Here is a 24621-nt window from a genome sequence, read left to right as displayed (position 1 = left end):
TACTCAACAAAATTCTGGTAAACCGAATCCAACTGCACATCAGAAAGATCACACACCCAGACCAAGTGGGATTTATCCCTGGTATGCAGGGATGGTTCAATATTCGAAAGTCAATCAATGTAATACATCACATTAATAAATTGAGAAACAAAAATCATATGATTATCTCAATAGATGCAGAGAAAGCATTTGACAAAATACAACACCCTTTCATGATGAAAACCCTAAGCAAATTGCGATTAGAAGGAACATTCCTCAACACAGTTAAGGCAAACTATGATAAACCAATGGCCAGCATCATATTGAATGGGGAAAAGTTGGAGGCATTTCCATTGAAAACTGGCACCAGACAGGGACGCCCACTCTCACCATTGCTATTCAATATAGTCCTAGAAGTGTTAGCTAGGGCCATCAGGCAAGAAACAGAAATTAAAGGGATACAAATGGGAAAGGAGGAAGTTAAACTATCCCTATTTGCAGACGACATGATACTATATATAGGGCACCCAATAAACTCCTATAAGAGACTATTGGAACTCATAGAAGAGTTTGGTAAAGTAGCAGGATACAAAGTCAACGCTCAGAAATCAACAGCCTTTGTATACACAGATAATGTCATGGCCGAGGAAGAACTTCTAAGATCAATTCCATTCACAATAGCCACGAAAACAATAAAGTATCTTGGAATAAATTTAACCAAGGATGTCAAAGACCTCTATGATGAAAATTACAAAACACTAAAGAAAGAAATAGAAGATGACACAAAAAAATGGAAAAACCTGCCATGCTCATGGATTGGAAGAATCAATATTACCAAAATGTCCATTCTCCCAAAAGCAATTTACAAGTTCAATGCAATACCAATCAAAATACTAAAGTCATTCTTCAAAGACCTAGAAAAAACGATGCTGAAATTCATATGGAGAAACAGGAGACCCAGAATAGCTAAAGCAATCCTTTACAATAAAATCAAGGCCGGAGGCATCACAATTCCAGACTTCAAGACACACTACAGGGCAGTTATAATCAAAACAGCCTGGTACTGGTACAAAAACAGATGGATAGACCAATGGAACAGAATAGAAACACCGGAGATCAATCCAAACATCTATAACCAACTCATATTCGACAAAGGACCTAGAACCAACCCCTGGAACAAGGACAGCCTCTTCAACAAATGGTGCTGGGAAAACTGGATGTCCACATGTCACAGTATGAAGCAACACCCCTACCTTACACCTTATACAAAAATCCACTCAACATGGATCAAAGAACTAGAGATGCACCATGACATCATGAAACTAATTGAGAGCATAGGGGAAACCCTTCAAGATACTGGAACAGGCGAAGAATTCCTGGAGAAGACCCCAGAGGCACAGGTAATCAAAGATAAAATAAACAAATGGGATTACCTCAAATTGAAGAGTTTCTTTACAGCAAAGGAAACAGTCAGGAAAGTGAAGAGGCAACCAACAGAATGGGAGACGTTATTTGCAAACTACACAACAGATAAAGGATTAACAACTAGAATCTATAAAATGATCAAAAAACACCACAAAATCAAAACAAACAACCCAATAAAAAAATGGGCCAAGGACCTTAACAGACATTTTTCAAAAGAGGAAATCCAAATGGCCAACAGACACATGAAAAAATGCTCAGGATCCCTAGAAATCAGGGAAATGCAGATCAAAACCACAATGAGGTTTCACCTCACTCCGGTTAGATTGGCTTACATACAGAAATCAACCAACAACAGATGCTGGCGAGGATGTGGGGAAAAGGGACGCTAATCCACTGTTGGTGGGAATGCAAACTGGTAAAGCCACTATGGAAGACAGTTTAGAGAGTCCTCAGAAACCTGAATATAGCACTATCACAGGACCCAGCCATCCCACTCCTTAGAATTTACCCAAATGGAATTAAAGGGGAGGAAAAAAAGAGCCATTTGCACCTCAATATTTGTTGCAGCTCAATTCACAATAGCTAAGACTTGGAATCAACCTAAATGTCCATCAACAGATGACTGGATAAAGAAACTATGGGATATGTACTCTATGGAACACTATACAGCAGTAAAAAACAGTGAAATCCGGACATTTACAACAAAATGGAGGAAGCTGGAAAACATCATGCTGAGTGAAACAAGCCAGTCCAAAAGGGACAAATATCATATGTTATCCCTGATCAATGGCAACTAAACGACCATCTAAAATGGTACCCATTGAAGTGAAATGGACACTATGAGAGACAATGACATGATCAGCCCTTGTCTAAACTGTTGAGGAACAACCTACTATTTTATTCCTTTTAGTATTTTTGTTGTTGTTGTTGTTGTTGTTGTTGCTCTGTTTGTTCTACATAAGACCACTGGTTGAACTCTGTAATCAATGCACAATCATTCTTAGGCGTTTAAAATTAACAGAAAAGTGATCTCTATTAAACATAGGAGTGGGAATAAGAGAGGGAGGAGATGTACAGGTTGGCACATGCTCACTCGGACTTACCTCCAGTGGTGGAACTAGAAATGTGCCAGGGGATTTCAACTCAATCTTACCAAGGAGGCAGGTACCAATGCCAGCGCACTTGATAAAGTGATAAGTATAAATACACAACCGATCTAAAAGATAGGGTATGTGTCGATGAGATTTCACAAATAAGACCAGTGTAAGCAACTAATGAAGGATAGAATTAAAAGGGAGAGAACGATCCTGCGGGGGAAACAGGACACACAGCAGACTCATAGAATGGCAGCACTCCTGCCTCAGAATCAACCCTTGGGACATTCAGATCTGGCTAAAAGGTCCATGAGAGTCTCACAGGCATGGAAAGCTATGACACGGTGGCAAAAAAACAATCTAAATGAAAGATCCTGGTGAACAAGACCCCAGCAGAAGGAACAGGCCATCAAGGAGGGAGGCGCCTTTCTCTGAAGGGAGGAAGGAACCTCCACTGTCATATGGCCTTGACTAAACAAGTTCAGAGTCGGTGAACTCAAGGGGCTTCCAAAGCCTAGACAGCTCATAGCAAGAGTCTCGGGTGATTGCTGACGTCATAAATAAGAGTGCCAATTGTTAAATCAACAACAGGAGTCACTGGGTACATGCTCCCCATGTAGGATCTCTGTCCTTAATGTGTTTTATTATGAAACTTAAAAACAACACTACCAGTCAAACAATACCCTATACCTTGTGCGGTTGTGTGAATGCAGCCTGTTGAAATCCTTGCTTAGTGTATACTAAGTTGATCTTCTGTGTATGAAGGTAATTGAAAATGAAACTCGATGAAGGGCAGGATGGGAGAGGGAGTGGGAGAGGGGAGGGCCACGGGAGGGAGGGAGGTTGTGGGGGGAGCCACAACAATATAAAAGTTGCACTTTGTAAATTCACATTTATTAAATTAAAAAAATAACTATATAACAAAAAAAAGAAAAAGAAAAAAAAGAACTTAATACTTTACCCTTTTAGTATTTTTTATGTTCTATTTAAAACTATTGGTTGAACTCTGTAATTAATACACAATTACTCTTAGGTGTTTAATGCTATAACTAGTACTCAAATAGTATTTTACACTTTGTGTTTCTGTGTGGGTGCAAACTGTTGAAATCTTTACTTAATATATGCTAAATTGATCTTCTGTATATAAAAATAATTGAAAATTAATCTTGATGTGAATGGAAGGGGAGAGGGAGTAGGAGAAGGGAGTGTTGTGGGTGGGAGGGAAGTTATGGGGGGGGAAGCTATTGTAATCCATAAGCTGTACTTTGGAAATTTATGTTCATTAAATAAAATAAAATATAAATATAAAAAAATCATAGATGAACTTGCCTAAATGTCACTGATGGAGAGAGTCAGACAACTACAGTGATTATGATGCAAAATAAAACCTTGGAAGGACAAAAGGGTGAGGAGGCAGTGAGCAGAGGTAGGTACAAGTCTAAAGGTGAAATTGCTAAGATGATGTTGCACCTAAGATGGCAAGCTTGAATATGCAAGAGAAAGAGATATCTAGCATGTAAAAGTGAAAGGTATGGTGCTGGCACTGTGGCATAGTAGGTTAAGCCTCCACCTGTGGTGCTACCATCTCATATGGGTGCTGGTTCATGTCCTGGCTGCTACTCTTCCGATTCAGCTTCCTGCTTATGACCTGGGAAATCAGTGGAATATGGCCCAAGTGCTTGGGTCCCTGTACCTGCATGGGAGACCCAGAAGAATCTCCTGGCTCCGAATCGGCTCAGCTCTGGTCATTGCAGCAATTTGGGAATGAACCAATGGGTAAAGACTTTCTTTCTCTCTTTCTCTCCCCCACCCCCTTCAATTAAATAAACTTTAAAAGAATAAAATGAATTGTGAAGTACTGAGCAACCTTAAGTAAAGAATTCCTTGTACTTCTTTCTTGTAATACAATAGTGCTTAAGTAGTTCACAGCATGGAGTGCCACAACAACAGATAGATGAAACTTTCTTCTATCATGCAGAATCTTGCTTCTCTCTGCCAACAGCTCTTACCTCACATTATTTGATAAAATTTACAAAGAGCAAACAACTTAGTTAATGTATGCTCTCACCTACCCAGCATCTCTCAAGTTCTCAAATGCTATATTAGGAGTTATGTGGCCCCAGTAACTTCATCAGAATACCATGGAGGGAATTATATTATGAGCAAAGCTAGTTTATGGCAGAATAGTATTGACTGTGACTTCCACCCATCAAAATCTAGAGCCCAAGCAAAGCTATGTCTATTAGACTTATTACAGTAAGGGAAAGTATCACCTTCAGAGAGTCTTAATGTCTTGAAGGAGAGAATAAATAAATAAATATCAATAAATAACCATACAGCAATGTATTTATAAGGTTGTAGGATCTTAGCTGAGTATCTTTAAGGAGGCTCTTGCAAGTTGAAACCTGAGATTGGACAGAGATTGTTTTATTTTAATCCTTTAAAATAGTAGACACAGTGAGACAAGAGTCTTGAAGCAAATCGTGATCTGAGTCAAGCCTAAATTGTTCATGTACATTCAAGGAAAATTAAATCAATAGTAATAGTGTCTACCACTTACTAAACACTTTCACCAAAATATGTCTGTTTTCTAGAGCCACGTTACTTTTCCCTACCTTTCAGCACAGAAAATTAAAGGCTTAAAGTGAAAAACACCCTCCCCAAGGCTATGCAGCTACATAGTAAGAGTTAGAACTTGAATTCCTGTCTGGAGGAATCCAAAGCCCAAACAAAATCTTTCCAATATGCCTTCTTACATTAAAACTATAATGTCGGTTACTGATCAGCCCCCAATCCTAGCTTCTGTCCCTTCCCCACCTGCCTGCACTGATTAGAGTGTGCCTCACAGGTACACTTAAGTGTTGACAACTACAGAGCTGACAATAAGTCAATCAAAATACATTTAGCACCTATGATCACACATTGGGTGGGGCATCAGATTACTACCTATATATTTACTTAAACTTGAAAAGAACGAATGTAAAACTAACAGAGATAGATGGTTCTTGGTATAATCCAATTGCATTTTTGCAGTATTCTGCACATTTGATTCATCCTGTTTTGGTTTAAAAGTCTTTGATGAAAAAAAAAGTCCTTGGTGGTCTTTGTGGTACACCAACTTTTAAACGGACCACACAGTTGTCTTTATCTGTGTCTTTTCCATCACAACATCTAATCCTTCTTTAATTCAACAAATATTTTCCAAGCCTTGACTGTAAATCAGGTGCTATTCCAAGCATATGGAATACATCAGAGAAGAAAACAGACACATATCTCTTCCATTATTGAGCTTATATCCTAACATGAGGAAACTGAAAATAACTATCAGACAAAAGAAATGAGTAGGGGCTGGCGCTGTGGCATAGCAGGTTAAGCTGCTGCCTGTAGTGCAGGCATCCCATACGGGATGCTGGTTTGAGTCCCAGCTGCTCCACTTCTGATCCCTCTCTCAGCTATGGCCTAGGATAGCAGAGGAAGATGGCCCAAGTCCTTGGGCTACTGCACCCATGTGGAAGACCTGGAAGAAACACCTGGCTTCAGATGGGCTCAGCCATCTGGGGAGTGAACCAGCAAATGAAGACCTCTCTCTCCCTCTCTCTCACCTCTCTCCCTAATAAGCAGTGACCACTAATCATGCTAAAACGAATGACTCTCTGGGTGCAAGATATTCTGTTCTAGATGACCCCAGCTAGAAATACAGCAAGTTTTGCACACTTCCCCAAGTCCTTAAACAGTGTATGGCACGTGATTTAACACTTTTTTAATGATTGCCAACAACATTATGAACATCCACTCAGGCCCTGAGATCCAAGAAGCAGAGCTACTTGTGCTGTTAGCTGTTGGGGGAAGGTTTGGACACAATTCTTTTTAAGAGACTACATTGAAGTTTAAAATGAGAAAAGCAGAGGAAGTGGCTAGCAGAATATAAGGACTGTTTGCAGCTGAGCCCTGGGAGAGATGAAAGATTGATTCAGAGCACAGCTGGGCCACTGGCCCTGCATCTCTACCTTTGAAGGAGAGCGCTGATGAGTGAGAAAGCAATGACAAAGGCAATACTAGCTTATGACTGGCATTTTCCTGGGGAATGTCAGAGCCAGATGTGATGCTAGGAAAAGCACAGCAAGGATCCTCCCCTACTTATAGGATGTGCCTATAGGTTGTACCTATAGGTTCTGAAGCTTTCCTTTTATAATCACCCAAAGTAGCTGACATGAAAGAGAAACAGCACAACGCAGATGACACTGCAGTGACTGGCTTGACACAAGGCTCGTGTCTTTGTAGGAAAGGAGCTGGAGTGGAGGATGCAGTGTCAGTACTTGATGTTTGGGGTTTGAGATACCAGGGAACATCAGAATTTGAGCCAGAGATATTTAACTGTCTCGGAATAGCTGCAAGCCTTCTGATGAACATGATTAGGAATCATAATTGTAAGTGGATTTTTGGTTCAATCATGGTACCTTTCACTACTGGAGTAGACAGAATTCTGAGTCAGCACCTAACAGTCCTGCCCCCAGGAGCATAAAAACCTTCTTCTAGTTTCTCAGATAAACATTAATCTAGGCACTTCATCAAAGGATTGTATAGATGTGATTAGTGTCCTACATCAGTTGAAATTAAGACAAGGAATTTATCCTTGGTGGGCCAGACTTAATAAGGTGCACTCTTCCTGAAAGAGAGTCAAAGTGTGAGGAGGGTTCATTTGGAGAGAACATTTCCTTGTTTACTCTGAAAGTGAGGGGGCCAAGTGTTATAAAATGGAGATGGGAACTAGGAGCTGAGAGCAGTCTCCTGCTGACAGCCAGCAAATAAACAGGGATCTTAGTCCAACAACCTGAAGGAACTCAATGCTACCAACAACCTGAATGAGTTTGGAAGCAGAAGACCTCCAAAACCTCTGGAAGTCACAGAGCATGGTCAAGACCCTTATTTCAACCTGTAAAGTCCAGAGCAAAAAACAAAACGATGCCATGCCTGCACTTCGGATCTGCAGAAGTCTGAACTAACAAATAGTATTGCTTCAAGTTAATGAGTTTTTTTTTTATTAATGATAACTTAGTAAGCTGTAATAGAACACCAACACAATTGCTAAAAACACTTTTTGGGAAATAAATTGTTAGTAAAACTATATATTTAAGGGGCCTAGCACTGTGGCATAGCAGGTAAAGTCTCCACCTGCAGTGCTGGCATATCATGTGGGCACTGGTTTGAGAGCCGGCTGCTCCACTTCTGATCCAGCTCTCTGCTTTGGCCTGGGAAAGCAGTGGAAGATGGCCCAAGTCCTTGGGCGACACAGAAGAAACTCCTGGCTCCTGGCTTCAGATCAGCCCAGCTCTGGCCTATATTTGGGGAGTAAACCAGCAGTCAGAAGATCTCTCTCTCTCTTTTCCCTTTCTCTCTGCTTCTCTGCAACTCTGCCTTTCAAATAAATAAATTTTGAATAAAAAACTATATATTTAACTAGAAGCTTAATTTCCTGGAAGAATCCTTCCTTTACCCGCATACTTCCATTCATTTTTATCATATATCAGAAGTTTATTTTTTATGTTTTAGAGCATCATAAAGCAATTTGTTTTTCTTGCTTTCATTGCTACTGTGTGGTAATTATAGAACAAATTTTTACTATGAAATTCATTCAAAATCAACTAACAAAGAAAAAATTCCAAAATTGGTTTTAGTAAATATGTCATAATTCAGTTAATATGAAATCATTTAATTATTTATTACTTAATAGGTTCTCACTAATCGACGCCTTATTTAAACTATTGTCCCAGTTGTTTCTCTTCCCTAATGAAGGCAATTTATGCCATCTAAACTTTTAAAAATATTTTAAAAACGATATTATCAACAATGTTTGTATTTCTGCATATAGCCTACTCACACAATTAGCAGAAATGTAGTATTTTAGAAAAGCTCTTCAGAACTCAAAGGAAAAGGGCTAAATAAAACTTAACATCATGACTCATAAAAAGAAATCATAATGTCCGATTAGAGAATTTCATTCAAAATTTTTGAAATTGTAAACAAGTATTTCAATTCTGAAATGTTGCCTTTCACAGCACAAACAGCCAAAACAATGTGAATGTAGTGAAAATACTTTCTAATAGTAAATATAACTTTTCAATTAAAATTTTTACTAGTAGAGACTTGGACATAGTGAGCAGAGGTGGAAATCCTGTCCTTTCACGTTTAATAAAAACAGAAATACATTTGCTCAATGAAATCTATGTCTTCCCGCTCCTATCCCTTATTTAAAGATGGAGACAAAAACGAAAGTACTAAACTCTGGCTTAGAGCTAGGAAGACAGGCCTGATCCCTGTAGCTAAGGGGCAGACATTTCAGACAGAGTCCAGAGTGTGGGATCACCACTCAATAATACATCTCCCACTTGTTACAAGCTGATGAGGTTCCTCAAAATCTAATCCACAAGCAGCAGTGTAGGATGTCAAGAGTAATTGCCAGAGAAAATTCAAACCTGGCCAAGAAGTCCTGTGACCACTCAACTCCTAAGTAATTCCCAGACCCCTATAAACCTGCTAGGTGGTAGCTGTTCAGCTAAGGCAGGCACAATCCTCTTGTGACTAGGCAGGACTCTTCACTGCCAAAGACGGTGTTTAAGAAATAAGAGCTTGTTCAGCTCACACTCCGCTGAAAATGACAGAGGTAACACTGGCTGCGGGCTCAGCCAGGTGAAGCACTCAAGCGCTGTGAGCAGGGCTCTGCCATTCTCCAAGTGGAAGGCGGGGTCCCCAGCACACCATGTCTCGCAATCTACTAGCCTGAGCGCTCCAGCTGCCAGACGACATCTTCTCTAAGACCTCTGAAAAGATGTTCGGAGGAGTCTGACACCTTAGTGCAGGCTCACTGCACCCAGCCCTCCAGGCAGGACAAGAAACAGTGGGCTGTTAGGTAGAGAAGGCATAAGGCGTAAGTTATACCCAAAACACATGGAATGTTCTTACTTTAGAGAGGCCAGGTTCTACGGTCAGCAGAGGATTGCATGTGGAAAGACAAAATAAATGGCTATCTTTATCTCCCATAGGGACAATCCTTATCTCTGCCACTCTGAGGAGAGCCATTGGTGACCACGGACAGGGAGACACTTGTGGTTAATTGAACCTGAAAAAAATCCCTTTATTTGAGTGGAAGAAATCGGCTCACTACCACAGCAGACTGATCTTTGATGTACTTGCCTAGCAGATGTGAGTCAACCTATGTAAGAACAGCTTCACTGTATTTATTCCCTTCCATAAACAGGCAAGGTTTGCTACAGTTAAAGGTGGGTACAGAAGATTCTATAATGGCATGATAAGAATATAAAGGACTAGGTTTGTTGGGGAAAATAAACAAATCAAGGATTAGAAGAGACAGACGGCCTGCATTCTCTTATCACTAAGAGGAATCTGCAAAAAATCAACTCAAAGTACTCCTGGACACACTCCAGTCCCTTGCCTCACCACTACTGCAAAATGCAACCCTGGTAAGCTTTGATATGGAGTATAATTATAAAGGATTTACACAGCAAATAGTCTCAATATAAAGTCCAGGAGCTAGGCGTTGTCTTCGAATGGCAGTGGTCGTCATCTGATAACACACGACTATGTTCTTGGGCAGCTGCTGCTGGAACGAGTGACTGCTGTTCAGGCTGAGTTCAGGCACAGCCTTGCCTCTGTGGGAGGAGGAGCTGCCTGTGTCCTCTCTAACACTGAATTTGTTACCTCATCTGCATTCAAACCTGACCAGGTGAAGTAAACAGCGGCCAGAGATGCTGGACTTGGAACAGAATAGACACAGCCTGATGGCCCTATGATCTGTTGTCTCCCTTTGCAGAGGTTTTTTAAGTGTAGTCATTCGCTGTTGGCCTTAGTGTCGAATGTGGGATGATTTATAACATGACTTGGAATGTATCTGAAAATTGTAAGGGTGATATTAAGGTTTACTGTGGAGGTCCAGGCTAGACGTAGGTCATGGCAGCTGTTGTTTTTGGCTGTCCTAAAGGTGTCCATGGAGACTTTCCCCATCTTCTTCCTGGTAAGAAGCTCAAGGAGGCCTGGCTGTTCCGTGGCCATCTTTCTGTGCATAGTGATAGAACGATTCAGAGGTTGATGGGCAGCCTCAGCAGCCACAGTCCTACTTAGTCCCTGGAATCGGCTGTAAAGAATACCCTGTCACAACCCTGTCCCCTGACCTCCCAGGAGAATTCAGTTCAAACTCATTCTCTGGCCCGTGAGAACCTGTACCGCACAGCAGCCGCTTCTACTTCCTCATCACTTGCCACCTAGACCCTTGTCAAAGAGCCCAGCCGTACTGTCTCTTAATTCCTGTAACACCAAGCTCTTCCCCACTTGAAAGCTCTTTTATTTGCCTCACGATCTCTTCCTCTGGATTCTTCACACAATGATAACGCCCATTATTCCTAACACGCTATTCAGAAAAGTATGTTTTCTATGTGCGTTTCAGCCGTTCACTCTGTCATAGCACTCTGCAATGCTGTAATATTTGCTTATTCTTCAGCATATAGTCATTTTACTAAGTATCCCCTTTGTGCTTGAAAGAAATACGTAGTCTGCACTTATACTTGGTATATCAATTTGTAATTTGCTGCTTCTCAAATGTCCAATATCATCACTTTTTTTATCCTTCTTAAATCACTCAGGCCAAATGTACTTTTTCTATTTTTCCAAGTCCATTTCTTATTTTTATTTTAGGGACATTGTTAAATGAAATACAAATTCAGGAGTTATTTCTTCTACATAAATTACAATTTTTATTAATATGAAATTTATATGAACATTATTGTAATTCTTTATGTCCCAAAGTCTAAATTTATTTATATCAACACAACTAAAGCCAGTCTCTTTTGGTTCATCTTTGGATAATTTCTCTTTTCCCACAATGGCTTTATGTTTTACCTATGTCCCTGTATATATTTTATCACTATCTTTATTATGACACTTAATGTATTTATATTTAAAACAAAATATTTACTTACCTAGTTGTATATAATTACACTTAATGTATTTATACTTAAAAAATTTAATATATTTGTATTTTTTAAAAAATTTATCTAGTTGGACTTATTCTGCCAGTTGGAATTTGCTTTCTATTAGTTTTACTTTTTTTAATGCTTCCCCTATCCCTTCTTCTACTTGATTACATATTTTATTGTTTCTTTTTTTATTTAGAAGTTATTCATTCTTTTTTGAGTGTATGGATGCTCTACAGATCATAGCATGAATTTCCTACTTCACCAAGTATAAATTCAACTGATACTTTTATCTGCTTCCCAGACAAAGCAAATGCCTTAGAACTCTAACTGAACAGAAATCCTCTTTGACTTTTATAATAGAGTTGTTTCCATTTTAATTGCATATATGTTTTGTCCTCAGAGGACATTGCTATTTTTGCTGTTTGATACAGCCAGTGTCATTTGAATTTACTCAAGCATTTGCCACTGTCATTACTTTTATTTCCTTTTTTTTCTTTAACATTCAGACCACTTTCCTTCCAAATCAAGAATGCTATTGATATTTTCATTAGGAGATCTACGCTGATGTAAATTTTTCTCAGTCTTTCTTTGTCTAGAGAGATCTTTATTTCACCTTCATTCTTGATGAATATTTTTACTAAGTGTAGAATTCTACATCGACTGGTTTTCTAATATTAATAATTTTTTAAAAAATATTATTCATTTATTTATTTGAAAATTAGAGCAACAGATAAAGAGAGAGAGAGCACTTGCATCCACTAGTTCACTCCCCAAATGGCCACGGCAGCCAGGGCTGAGTCAGGGCGAAGCCAGGAGCCAATTTCCATTCTGGTTTCCCACATGGGTGGCAGGGGCCACGCACTGGTTAATTCTCAGCTGCCTTCCCAGGAACATTAACAGGAAGTTGGATTGGAAGTGGAACAGCTGGGACTTAAGCTAGCACCCCAAAATGAGATGCCAGCAACACAAGAACAGTTTAACTTGCTGTGCCTCAACACGAGCCCCTAGGGTTTGTTGTTTCCCAGCACCATGACATATTATCCTATTCTTACCTATTTTACTTTGTTTTATTGAGAGGTTACCTGTGTGTTTATTGTCTCTTTAAAGGTATTATTTTCTTAAAAACTGTTTTTCTTCATTTTGCTTTAGCATATGTAAGTGTGGGCTTTTTTTCACCCTTGCTGGGATACATTAATCTTGAATATGCAGACTGACGTACTTAATCATTTCAGAAAATTCTCAGAATTATTTCTTCAAATTCTGCTGTATTCTTTTTCCAACCAACACAGAAACTAAACATCTGTTAGCCCTCCTCACTATAATCTATGTGTCTTACTCTACTATCTTTTCAGTCCTCTTGTCTTTGTCTGCATATGTTTTACCATTTGATATTTATTGCGAAGATTTTCTTCTGACATCTTCTAGGTCATCAACTTTCTCTTTAGCTATGCACAACTGAGTTAAAAGCCTCAGTCATTTTAATTGCTTTTTTTCTTTTAGCTTTAGAACCTTTAAGTGGTTCTATTTCAAATCTGCACTGACATGTTTTATTCTTTCACAATCTTGTTAGAATTTTGGTTTTGTATTCTTAAACTATTGTAAAATACTCATTTTACAAAGGATGTCTAATAATTCAGGTATCTTGCACAATTGAGAATGTTTCTCATGACTTTTTGTAGCTATTTTTGTTGTTATTGTCTTTCTTCCACAGGATTTGAGTATCTTTGGTTGTACCCAGAATACAGTGTAAAAACAGTCTGAGGTTTGAGGTGATGCTATCTTCCTTCAATAGAATTCCTGCCATTGCCCCACCGGGAATGTCCTGACCATACACTGAGTGAGGTGCTGGCAAAACTGGATTACATATATAACTGAATGAAAAATCTCTGCCTCTCAAAACATATACAAAAATCAACTCAAGATAGATTAAAGAACTTAATTTAAAACCTGAGACTATGAAGGTGCTGGAGGAAAATGTAGGGGGAACGCACTAAGACATCAGTGTAGGTGATAACTTCTTGGGTTAGACCCCCAAAGCACAGGCAACAAAAGCAAAACTTAACAAATGGCATTATATCAAACACATAAACTTTTGTCCAACAAAGGAAATAATCAATAGGGTGAAGAGATATTCAATGGAATGGGAAAAATATATTTGTGAGCTACTTATCTAACAAAGGATTGATATCCAGAATATTTCAGCAACTCAAAAAATTCAACATCAAAACAATAACCAGTCCAGTTAAAAAATGGGCAAAGGAGCTCAATAGACAGTTCTTAAAAGGAGAAATACAAACAGCCAACAAGATTATGAAAAAATGCTAAACATCACTAGCCATCAGGGAAAAGCATTTGAAAATCACAATGAGGGGCCAATGCTATGGCGCAGTAGGCTAAGCCTCTGCCTGCGGTGCCAGCATACGATATAGGCACTGGTTTATGTCCTGGCTCCTCCTCTTCTGATTCAGCTCTCTGCTTTGGCCTGAGAGAGAAGAAGATGACCCAAGTGCTGGGGCCCCTGCAGCCCTGCACCCACATGGGAGACCTGGAAGAACTCCTGGCTCCTGGATTCGGACCAGCCCAGCTCCAGCTATTGTGGCCATTTGGGTAGTGAACCAGTGGATGGAAGACCTTTCTCTCTGTCTCTCCCTCTCTCTGTCTGTAACTCTACCTCTCAAATTAATAAATAAATAAATAAATATTTTTTTTAAAAAAACAATGAGATATCACCTCATCCCCATCAGAATGGTAATATCCAAAATAGAGTAACAAATGCTGGCCAAGATACAGAGAAAAAGAAACACTTAGACACTGTTAGTCAAATGTAAATTAGCTTAGCCGCTGTGGAAAACAGTGTGAAGATTTCTTTAATAACTAGAAATAGACATTATATGATCCATCAGTCCCACTACTGTCTATATGCCCAAAAGGTATGAATACATTGTGTCAAAAAGATATCTGAACTATTATGTTTATAGCAGCACTGTTCTCAATAGCCAAAATATGGAATGAACCACAGTGTCCATCATAAGATGAATGGATAAAGACAATGTTATCAGATGAATGGATAAAGGCACACACAATGAAATATTATTTATATAAAAGAAATTCTACCATTTGCATCGAAATGGATGCAAATTGGAAGACATCATGTTGAGTGAAATAAGTCAGATACAGACAATTATCACATGTTCTCCCTTATATGTGGGAGCTAAAATTTTTAAAAATCAAAAGAACAAAAACAAAGGGGCTCGCATTATGGCATAGGCACTAAAGACACCACTTCCTGTACAGCTCTGGGTTAATGTGCCTGGGAAAGCAGTGGAAGATGGCCCAAGTCTTATGTCCCTGCACCCATGTGGGAGACCTGGGAGAAGCTCCTGGCTTCAGATAGGCACAGCTCCAGCCATTGTGGCCGCTTGGGGAGTGAAATCAGCACATGGAAGACCTCTCTCTCTCTCTCTCTCTCTCTCTCTCTCTCTCTTTCTCTGCATCTGCCTCTCTGTAACTCTGCCTTTCAAAAAAAATCATTTAAAAAAAAAGATACAGATTGACTGAACGGATCAAAAGCCAAGACCCAATCATATGCCATCTACAAGATGTACACTTCACTAGTAGAGACACACAAAGTGAAAAGATGGAAAAAGTTATTCCATGCAAATGGAAATCAAAAGTGAGCAAAAGTAACTTGTACTGATATTAGACAAAACAGACATTAAGACAAAAAAAAACTGTTAAAATAGATCAAGAAGATCACCAGATAATGATCAAGGCATAAATTCAACAAGACTGTATGATGACTATAAATCTATTGCAGCTAATGATAAGGCTTCCAGTTTTATAAAACAAATATTAGTGGATCTAATTGGAGACCTAAAATCCATCACAATAGCACTGCAGAACATTAACACCCCATCATCCAAGGACAGATAAATCAGACAAGAAGATTAACCTGGTGTTGGAGCTGTGATGCACCTGGTTGGGCTGTAGCCTATAATGCTGGAATCTCATATGATGCTCATTCAAATCCTGGATGCTCCACTTCTGACCCAGCTCCCATAATGTGTCTGATAAGGAAGTGGATCACGGGTCCCTGTCACCTACGTAGGAGACCTTTAAGGAATTCCAGGCTCCTTATTTCAGCCTGGCCCCCCAGCCACTGTAGCCATTTGAGGTGTGAACCAGTGGATGGAAGATCTCTCTCCCTCTCTCTCTAATTCTGTGTTTTATATAAATAAGTAAGTCTTTGAAAATATTCAACAAGGAGCAAAGCTAATCTACACTATAGTCCAAATGGACATAATAGACATGTATAGAACATTACATCCCACAGCTGCACAATACATGTTCATCAGTGCATGGAATATTCCCTAGGATAGACCATATATTAAGCTATAAAACAAGTCCCAACAAATTCAAAATAAATTGAAATCAAATCATATGTCTTTTCTGACCACACTGTAATGAAGCTAGAAGAACTGAAAGACTGATTTTTTTCACTCATTCAGTCTGAAGCAGAGCAAAGTTTCTACAAAAATAAAATGTTTGACTTCAAAAGTCTGGAATTGACCTGATCCGGACTTCTAAGCTATGGCCAGGAGAATAGACAGGTTCCTAAATTCCAGTGGTGGAAGAGAATATATGCTTGAACTATCTGGAAAAAGCAAAGGTTGGCTCGGAGAGTGAAGTGAGCTCACCAAATCTAGGGACTCTCTGGCTCTAAAGTCCATCTGTGTAATTACTGCATGTTACATATTGTAAAACAAAGTTGCTTAGGTATAAACAGAGATGAGGCTGTTAAAACTTGGAAAAGGGGGCACTACTAAGTCATAAATGCCATGTTACATGTTTGCAACATTACTAGAATCAATGCAAACTAGGAACAGTGATGACTTAGAATACATTTGCTATGTTAGCCAATGAATTAGTATATAATTCTCGTGCCTGCAATGTTGGAGTAAGGAGCTCCCCAATGTGGACTTGAAAAGAATAGGGGAGATGAGATACTGGATGTGTATTTTTAAATGAATTATATATCCCTTTTCTTTCATACATAAATATATTTCAGTAAGCTTGTCAAATTATTATACCAGAGTAGTCATTTCTTTTCTACTGGATGTGTTAAAGTATTTGTTTCAGAATACTTTCTAATCAGCAAAACAAAAATTGTGAAGTAGTACAAAGAGTTACCATATTCACCATACCCATCTTCCCCCACTGTTATCATCTTATATTAGGAAGACACAATTGTCATAATCCATTAACCACACCAACCATTCCTATTATAAACAACTCAGTATATATTCAATGAAACTAAGATCTATAGACAAGTTCATAAATACACAATGGAATGCTATTCCGTCATGAAAAAGGGTGAATCCTGTCATTTGTAGCAAAATGGATGAAACTTATTAAGTGAAATGAGCCAGCCACAGAAAGACAAATCCCATATATTCTCTCCAGTATGTGGGAGCTATTAAAAACAAAAAACTTCACACTGAATAAAGAATGTTGATTATGGCTGGTGTTATTGTGTAGCACATAAAAGCTGCCACCTACAATACTGGTATCTCATGTGGGCACTGATTCGTGTCCTGGCTACTCTACTTCCCATCCAGCTCTCTGGTGATGGCCTGGGAAAAGCAGCAAAAGATAGCCCAAGTCCTTGGGCCCCCTTCCACCCACACAGCAAACTTGGAAGAAGCTCCTGGCTCCTGGCTTCAGCCTAGCCAAACCTTAGGCATTGCGGCCATCTGGCGAGTGAACCAGTGGATGAAAGATATCTCCCCCACCCCTCTCTCTCTCTCTCTCTCTCTCTCTCTCTTTTTTTATTTATTTGACAGACAGAGTTAGACAGTGAGAGAGAGAGAGACAGAGAGAAAGGTCTTCCTTCCGTTGGTTCACCCCCACAAATGGCCGAAGCCAGGAGCCAGGTGCCTCCTGGTCTCCCATGAGGGTGCAGGGGCCCAAGTACTTGGGCCATCCTCCACTGCCTTCCCGGGCCACAGCAGCAGGAGCAACTGGGACTAGAACCAGAGGCAGAGGATTAACCAAGTGAGCCACAGCGTCTCTCTCTCTCTCTTTCAAATAAATAATTTTTAAAAACTCAAAGAAAAATGAATGTTGATTCCTAGAAGATGGGAGGGTTGGCAGGATAGAATGAGATTTTAGAAGTAGAGCATTTACTTTTGGGGAATGAACCAGCTACTGGAAATCTCCCTCTATCCTCTCTCCTCTCCCCTCCCTCTCCTCTCCCCTCCCCTCCCCCCTCTCCCCTCTCCCTTCTCCCTTCTCCCCCCGTCCCACCACCCCATAGCTCTGCCTTTCAAATACATAAAATATGTCCATTAAAAAAAATAGAGCACTTGCTTCCTAAAGTTAATCTCCAGAACAATTGAATTTTATCTGTAAATCTGCACTTTTAGCAGATTCCATCACACAGTTCCTGTAACCTGACTCAAATTATAAATGTTTCAGCTCCTTTTAACTTTTGGCTTCAAAAGGCAATAGTTGTCTTAAATTATATTATTGATGAAGCAATGTCAACTAGCTAGGGGAAAGGTTAAAATATCTACAGAAAAGAGAAAAATTCTTAAAGTTGATACCTCTTATAGATTCAACTATTCTCAGATATCTCTATACCTTATCGACTGATGGCTTAACAGAGTTGTATTAAGAATCTTAAATGCTATTTAAACTTATATTTTCTTATTCTTTTACAAATCACAAATATGAGAGTTACTTAAATTGCTACTAAGCATAGTCAATATTTCTGGCATCATATCATTCCAGACTGCCATAACTTGAGTATTTCTTACTGAAAATTTTTCTTTATAGGCATTGTCACATAACCTCAAAGTCCAAGATCATAATAGCCCAAGCTTACCTGACTGCAGGTACTCTTTACTTCAAAGTCCCTTTGCCAGGAAACACAGTATCCACATTCCCTTGTCAGTGCCTATTGGCCTTTAAGACAAGAAAGCAATGCTTCTATCCTTAGAGGCCTGCTCATGGCTCAGCTATTGACAATTATGTAACTACCGAATCACCCCAAAGCTGCTGCTGCTGCTGCTGCTGCTGCTGCAGCTGCCTCCTCTCCCAATCTAACCTCTAAAGCAGCAGTTTTCAATTTGGTTGTACCATAGAATCACCTGAGATGCATCTTCCAATGCTAAAACAACATAGTGCATTTAAACCAGATTTTTTTTTTAACTTTTATTTAATGAATATAAATTTCCAAAGTACAGAATATGGATTACAATGGCTTTCCCCCCATAACGTCCCTCCTACCCGCAACCCTCCCCTTATCTACTCCCTCTCCCCTTCCATTCACATCAAGATTCATTTTCGATTCTCTTTATATACAGAAGATCAGTTTAGCATACATTAAGTAAAGATTTCAACAGTTTGCTCCCACACAGAAACATAAAGTGAAAGATACTGTTTGAGTACTAGTTATAGCATTAAATCTCAATGTATAGCACACTAAGGACAAAGATCCTACATGAGGAGTAAGTGCACAGTGACTCCTGTTGACTTAACAAATTGACACTCTTGTTTATGGCATCAGTAATCACCCTAGGCTCTTGTCATGAGCTGCCAAGGCTATGGAAGCCCCCTGAGTTCACTGACTCTGATCATATTTAGACAAGGCCATGGTCAAAGTGGAAGTTCTCTCCTCCCTTCAGAGAAAGGTACCTCCTTCTTTGATGACCTGTTCTTTCCACTGGGATCTCACTTGTGGAGATCTTTCATTTAGGTTTTTTTTTTCCCCCAGAGTGTCTTGGCTTTCCATGCCTGAAATACTCTCATGGGCATTTCAGCCGGATCCGCATGCCTTAAGGGCTGATTCTGAGGCCAGAGTGCTGTTTAGGACATCTGCCATTCTATGGGTCTGCTGTGTATCTCACTTCCCATGTTGGATCATTCTCTCCCTTTTTGATTCTATCAGCTAGTATTTGCAGACACTATTCTTGTTTATGTGATCCCTTTGATTTTTAGTCCTATCATTACGATCAATTGTGAACAGAAATTGATCACTGGGACTAGTGAGATGGCATTGGTACATGCCACCTCGATGAGATTGAATTCGAATCCCCTGGTATGTTTCTAACTCCAGATTTCTAACCAGATTTCTTTGGAGCGAATGTAGAGCTCTTGCCCTCTCTTCTCCTTTGCAAGTACTTATATAGATTTTCATTTACACTTCATCAAGTCCAAATTAAGTCCTGGGTGTGAACATTAATAAGATATGCAGTTACAGAATCAAAACCAAACACCCACAACCTTATCTTCTTACTGCCACAGCTATCTGAATCCTGGCCTCCAGGATCATTCTCAGGCGGCCTTCGCAGGGTGCCTCCCATTGTTCCCCACCAGCCTGTTAACTATTGGCAGAGACCAACTGCCCCACAGCATTGCAAGAATATCTACAGAACATCTAGAGTGGACCCAAGAGAAACTCACCCCCAAAGGAAGCAGTTCCTGTTTTAAAAGCTCTGAGGCCCACCTCCTTTTCCTCATTTCCTGTTCTGGAGAGAACTGGTAATGGGAAAATAGACTCTGCAGGAGACAGGCAGGTGGTAGCCATAGAAGTGAGTCCTACAACCCCAGCAGTTACAGACGATCACACTGCAGCAATCTCCAGACGCACTTCAAGCAGTACACACAAGAGGAAATGACTTTCTCCTTTACATCACACGTTCATAAAGAGAACAGTACTGTCCATTTTAAATATTCCTTCATCGTGTGTATTATTTTAATGTTCCAGTGGAGGTTCACCATCTACAAGTTTAGTTCTCTTTTCTGGTCCTTTGCTTGCATTGCATTTTATCAGTATTGGAGTTTTTTGTTTTGTTTTGTTTTTTAGGTTTGTTTCTTGGTTTTGTCTTGCTTTTTTGTTATGTTTTGGTCTAAGCTCTTGACTTCTCTAAAGAAGCATTCTAATATAAACAAATAAATAAGTAAACACACACAATAAATGTATATTATAATTTAAAAGCAAAACTTGAAGGAATTATCCAGTCTGGTTTCAAAATATATTTCAAAGCAAGAGTCACCAAAACATCAGGGGATTGGCTTAAAGTTGGCATGACACATAAGCAATGGGACAGAATAGAAAGCCCAGAGATAAATGTATGTATTTATGGCCAATTGGTTGTCAACAAAGATACCAAAAACACACAATGGCGAGAGGACCATCTCTCCAAACAAGTATATTGAGAACACAGTATATCTACTTGCAGAAGAAAAATTAGGTCATTATCTAATATCCTGTACAAAAAGTAATTCAAACTGGATTTAAAACATAAACATAAAAACTGAAACCATAAAACTTCTGGAAGAAAACATGGGGGAAATGCTCCATGACATTGATCTGGAGAATGTTTTTTTTAAATGATTTTATTTGTTTATCTGAAAGGTAGAGTTACAGAGGCAGAAAGAGAGAGAGAGAGAGAGAGGGAGGGAGAGAGAGAGAGAGAGAATCTTCCATCTGCTGGTTCACTCCCCAAATGGCCACAATAGCCAGGGCTGGGTCAATTGGAAGCCAGAAGCCAGGAACACCACGTGGGTGCAGGGGCCCAAGCACTTGGGCCATCTTCTACTGCTTTCCCAGGGCATAGCAGAGAGCTGGATTGGAAGTGGAGCAGCCAGGACTCAAACTGGAACAAATATGGGATGCCAGTAGTGCAAGTGGTGGCTTTACCTGCTAAGCCACAGTGCTGGTCCCTGGAGAATTATTTTTTTAACATGATCCCAAAAGTATAGAAAACAAAAGAGAAAAATAAGCAAATAGGATCACATCAAACTAAAACTCTTCTGCACAGTGAAAGAAACAAGCAATAGAGTGAAAACCCAACTTACAGAATGGTAGGAAGTATTTGCAAACCATACAGCTGACAAGGGGTGTACATCTAAGATATGAAAGGAACTCAAACAACTCAATATTAAAAAAATTAATAACCCAATTTAAAATGAGCAAGTAACAAGAATGGACATTTCTCAAAAGCATACATACAAATGACCCAAGCATAAATGAATAAATCCTAAATATCACTAATTATCAAGGAAATGCAGACTAAAACCACAATGAGATACTATCCCACACCTGCTAGATTTGCTATTATCTAGACTATGAAAGATAAATGTTAGTGAGGATGAGGGGAAAAGGGAAGCCCGGCATGCTATTGGTGTAAATGAATTGTAAATTGTGCAGCCATTAGGAAAAACAACACAGAGGTTCCTCAGAAAACTGAAATTAAAGCTACCATTTGATCCCCAATTCCACCTCTGGGTATATTCTTGAATCCAGAGGAAATGAAATCAGTATTTCAAAGAGATAACTTCACTAGCTTTTGCATTGCCAAGATAGAGAATCAACCTGAGTTTCCACAGAAGGAATAGAGAAAGTGTACAATAATATACCACTCGTGTATGAAATTGATGACAAGCCTGCCTTTTCTGATAGTATGGATGAGCTTGTGAAACATCATGTTAAGTGAAATTAGCCAGGCACAGAAAGAAAAATACTGCATGATCACTCTTATATGTGGAATCCAAAAAAGCCAAGCTCACAGAAGCAGAGAGTAGAACGGTGTTACTGGGGGTAGGCACCATGGCACAGCAGCTTAATCATCACTTCAGAAACCGGCATTTTATCAGAGTGCCAGGATCCAATTCCACATCTGCCATCCGATCCTGCTTGCTACTGATGCACCTGGGAGGCAGCAAAAGGTGACTTCCGTGTGTGAGTCCTTGCTGCCCATGTGGAAGACCCAGACGGCGCTCCTGACTATTGCAGGGATTTGGGGAGTGAACCAGTAAATGGAAGAGATTCTCTCTATCTCTATATATATATCTCTTTTTATATCTCTCTATATATCTCTGTCTCTCTCTTTGTTTTTCTGTCACTCTTTCCCTGTTGCTTTGCCTTTCAAATAAATATTCAAAAAAAACTGGTTGTCACTAGAGATTGGGAGGGAGTGAATCAGGTGGGATTGGGGACATGTTTAGTTGAAGGATAAAAAGCTTCAGTTAGGCAGGAGCAATAAGTTCAGGAGACCTATTGTACAACACTGTCACTGGAGTTAACAATATTGCACTGTGAACTTGAAAGTTGCTGGAAGATTAGATTTCAAGTGTTCTCACCACAACAACAAAAAATGAAATGTAAGATAGTGTGTGCGTTATCTTGATTTAGCCATTCTGTACACAGATTCTTTTTTTAAGTTTTTTTTTAATTTATTTATTTGAGAGTTAGAGTTACAGACAGTGAGAGGGAGAGACAGAGAGAAAGGTCTTCCATCCATTGGTTCACTCCCCAAATGGCAGCAATGACCAGAGCCGCGCCAATCCGAAGCCAGGAGCCAGGTGCCCCTGCCTGGTCTCCCACGTAGGTCCAGGGGCCCAAGCACTTGGCCCATCTTCTACTGCTTTCCCAGGCCACAGCAGAGAGCTGGATTGGAAGAGGAGCAGCCAGGACCAATATCAGCATCCATATGGGATGTTGGTGCCACAGGTGGAGGATTAACCTACTGTGCCACAGCGCCGGCCCCTCCATATACAGATTCTAAAACATCATGTGCATGATGCAAGTGCATTAACAGGAAGCTGGATCACAGGTAGAGCCACCAGGACTGCAACCAGCATTCCAATATAGGACATAGGTGTCATAACCAGTGGCTTATCTCACTTCACTACAACACCAGCCCCTGTTTTAGTTTTTAATAGCTTCAGTTTCACTAATCTGGAAATTGAGTAGTATATGGAATTGGGTAAGAATTTAATACTTTTTAAACTGTGCAGCAGTTGTTATAAAGCCAGTGTTGGTCTAATCTGTTCTTTCCTCACTTATTTAGTATATTTTTCTTTTCATCACAAAGGAAACTCTAGTGTATAATAACTTGTTCTCTTCCTGGATCTTCATTGATGTTTCTTTTTCTTCCTCATCATATAATGTTAACTGTGTACTTGTCTTTACCTATTTTCTTTCTTCTCCTACCCCCTAGGAAAAACAAAAAAGCTCTCTTCTTATATTTAGTGTTAAAATCAGCTTTAGGGGTGCCAGCACTGTGGCACAGTGTGTTAAAGCCCCAGCCTGCAGGACCGGCATCCCATATGGGTATTGGTTCAAGTCCCAGCTGCTCCACTTCTGATCTAGCTCCCTGCTAATGCGCTTGGGAAAGCAACAGAGGATGGTCCAGGTGCTTGGGCGGGCCTCTGCATCCATGTGGGAAACCCGGAACAAGCTCCAGGCTCCTGGCTTTGGATCAGCTCATCTCCAGACATTGCAGCCATTTGGGGAGTGAACCAGAGGATGGACAACTTCAACAATTTGAGGAGTGAACGAGCAGATGGAAGCCTTCTCTCTCTCTCTCTCTTTCTCTTTCTGTAACTCTTTCAAATAAATAAAATAAATCTTTACCCAAAAAAATTAGCTTTAGAACCACTTTGGGAAGGTGGGATTTCCAGGGGAATCATATTCTATTTATATAATAGTTTGAGGAGAATTTACTTCTTCACAATAAATTAAAATTCCACATCCAATGACACCCACTTAATCGAGAATCTTTAATGTTCCTCTGCTTATTTTGTAGCTTTCATCAAGACAAATCTGAACATTTTTGTCAGATTTATTTCTAAAGATTTTCTGTGTTTTTGAAAGAATCAAGACCTTAGTCATCCTGTATTAATTTCCAAAAAGATCTTATTGTCTTCAGCTATAAATTTATCCTGCACAATGGTATTTTAAGCATTTTAAATTCTGAGGTGAGAAAAAAGACTATAGCACACCAAAATATTAATTTTTTGGATTAATGAACTAGCATTACAGATTTCTGTTCTTCCACCATTTTTTAATTTTCCTTAAGTTTATATTTAAGATACATTTCAAATACAAATGAGGAACCTCTGATAAACACAAAAAAAACTCCTAGACCTTCCATTCGTAACTTCAGTCTATCATGTGTAATTGTAGGTACCTACATCCTCCAGGTTTTTGTTGTTGTTGATCACTCCAACTAATTTTTTTTTTGACAGGCAGAGTGGACAGTGAGAGAGACAGAGAGAAAGGTCTTCCTTTGCCATTGGTTCACCCTCCAATGGCCGCCGCAGCCAGCGCGCTGCGGCCGGCGCAC

At 39.6% G+C, this 24621-nt stretch overlaps 1 long non-coding RNA gene across 3 annotated transcripts in view; it reads right to left on the bottom strand.

Annotated features, from left to right (window-relative positions):
• LOC149128513 (uncharacterized) overlaps positions 1-20056 on the bottom strand; it is a 29886-nt gene extending 9830 nt beyond the window's left edge. The window contains exons 1-2 of one of the 3 annotated variants that reach the window (XR_016233977.1): positions 19952-20056; positions 18372-18451 (exon numbers count right to left, since the gene is read on the bottom strand). This is a non-coding gene — a long non-coding RNA (uncharacterized LOC149128513). Of the gene's footprint in view, positions 1-18371; positions 18568-19951 lie in introns of those variants that run through there. The other 2 variants (XR_016233976.1, XR_016233975.1) reach the window with 2 other exon arrangements.
• Between the last annotated feature and the right edge of the window lie 4565 nt (positions 20057-24621).

This window comes from Oryctolagus cuniculus, chromosome 1 (assembly GCF_051225735.1).
Source record: "Oryctolagus cuniculus isolate XC-2025 breed Fujian yellow rabbit chromosome 1, ASM5122573v1, whole genome shotgun sequence".
Lineage (NCBI taxonomy): Eukaryota > Metazoa > Chordata > Mammalia > Lagomorpha > Leporidae > Oryctolagus > Oryctolagus cuniculus.
Note: the sequence above shows the minus strand (reverse complement) of the source record. Positions and strands in the feature narration are given on the sequence as shown.